Genomic DNA, 2,124 nt, shown 5'->3' on the forward strand with positions numbered 1-2,124 from the left:
CAGTCAAGAACAAACAAACCTTTTTTTTTTACAGGAGTGAAGCAGCATTTCGGACAAACACTTCCTCCACAAACACAGCCCCTATTGTGAAAGGCCGTTGACAAGGTTTTATTGCACAGAACCTCTGATCCAACAGTGTGACTCACCCTTTATGCACAAAGTCCAACTGATTAGTCCAGAGCTGTCACATTCATTGAATGCATCTGCCTTGTGTTGCTGACAAAACAAAGTGTATTTCCTATTGTCCACTCTCTCTCTCTCTCTGCCTCTCCGTAGAATGCACACTCAAACATTCCAACAAATGTTTCACTCGATTTTGAAATTGGCTGGTTAAAAAGTTGCACATTTATGCAGTAAAATAAGGGAAGCACATGAAAAGGTAACAAAAGGGTGGGGGAGTGTGAGACTGACTCACCTGTGATATGTCTAACTTATGCAGTTTGCCTGTCTAGCTTGTTCTGCGCTTTATGGGCGTTGCTGGTCCATTTATATCGCATGACTCCAGGGCAGGTTTCTCTTTCACTCAGACGTTCTTTTGGGACAAGCATCTTTTATAAAAGGTAGGTAATACTTAATCTGTACACGTACAGTTCTCAAAAACAGGTGCTCGGGACTGGAGTGTCGGAATAACTAATGTTACGTGCAACCTCCGTGTTTCTCTCTCAGTTGATCTCTGAAGTGTAATCAAACCTCTGCGCGCAAGGGAAATATTTACGGTGATATGCATATTATTACATATGTTTAAACAAAAGGACATTATATTAGCAGAATGTACAGCATTCTAGAGATATTTTGTATACTAACGCAGGACATTCATAAACCAAATAGTTTATACTCTTGATCTGCTCAATACTCTTTGCTGCTTTTTGTGAAAATATTGCGCTAGGCTATGGATTTTAACGATGGTTGCATAAATGATGGGGCTCTTTTTTTCGTAGTGTCATCAGTCATGGAGAGTCTCTCTCGTGCTAACAGTCTCTTCGCTCTGGATCTCTATCGGACTCTGAGCGAGAGCAGCGCCGAGGGAAACATGTTCTTTTCCCCACTGAGCATCAGCGCAGCGCTCAGCATGGTCTACTTGGGAGCTCGAGGAGACACTGCCAAAGAAATGGAAAAGGTATGAAGTATAAGCATCTGGAGAACAAGCAAAGGTCTGTGTGGGAGTTTTTTTTTTTTTTTGTCAGTTGTGAATCTACAAATAGGTTCTGCACACTTACAGTAATCCTTGATTGGGAAATCCAGCTAGAAAACAAAAACCATAACCCAAAACAAGGGGAAAACAACAAACCTGTTTGACAGAAAAAAAATGGGGGGAGGCCCAAAAGTCAAAGGGGTAAATATTTGCTCATAGTATGAGCTTGACACAGAGTTGCATTTATCACAGCCAAACAATATCACACAGTTATGAGTTTTTACCTGGCAAGTTTGTTTATTTAAGCAAGATTTAGTGAAAAAATACCTTTCATTCTCAGTATCTTAGAATTATTTGAGAGTTTAGGTGAGAATGCTTGTGTTAATTAATTAGGCCTAATACATTTTAGGGTTGAGAAAATATAGATGTATAGATTGTCGACTCTTTTCTGTTGGGTAACCGTGAAAGTTTGAGTTGACATTATCATGCAGTGAATTCTTCCTGTCATTTCAGTTAATTATCCATAGATGTGGCCAATTCAAGAAAATTCCCAAAGCATTTTTTTTACTGCAGAAAATGTGCTCTCATTCAAAATAACATTGTCATTGAGTTTAAGTGAATTCAGTTAGGACCTACTGGCCCTACACTACTGTTCATGGTGGTGAATACCATAGCAAATCTATAGTTTATTGGGTAGGTATAGCCACAGTGGTAACATATTAACTAACATATAGAAGTAATGAAAATGTTCCAAGTTGCATAAACACTGCAGTGCTATATGCTGACTTCAACCATACATCAGCAATCTATTAGAAAGTATATTTGCATGCTTAGACTGAAATCAAATGCAAAGCATTTGACGTTTATTGAGGACCTAGACATAGCAGGACATTTGATTAGCCAAAGAGCACATGCAGACTGTGGTACTACCAGAGAGCAACTGACTCAACAGAGACAAATGATTACAGCTGCACATACCTCTCTCTCCCACT

The 2,124-nt window shown here is 39.3% G+C and overlaps 1 long non-coding RNA gene across 1 annotated transcript; it reads left to right on the forward strand.

Annotated features, from left to right (window-relative positions):
- The first annotated feature begins 241 nt into the window (after positions 1 to 241).
- On the forward strand, positions 242 to 1,171 carry LOC107555776 (uncharacterized). The gene is made up of 3 exons (XR_001605194.1): positions 242 to 379; positions 453 to 560; positions 939 to 1,171. It is a non-coding gene; the product is annotated as an uncharacterized lncRNA (long non-coding RNA).
- Positions 1,172 to 2,124: the final 953 nt, after the last annotated feature.

The sequence above is a fragment of the Sinocyclocheilus grahami genome, unplaced genomic scaffold (genome assembly GCF_001515645.1).
Source record: "Sinocyclocheilus grahami isolate Dianchi unplaced genomic scaffold, SAMN03320097.WGS_v1.1 scaffold544.1, whole genome shotgun sequence".
In the NCBI taxonomy this organism is placed as follows: Eukaryota; Metazoa; Chordata; class Actinopteri; order Cypriniformes; family Cyprinidae; genus Sinocyclocheilus; species Sinocyclocheilus grahami.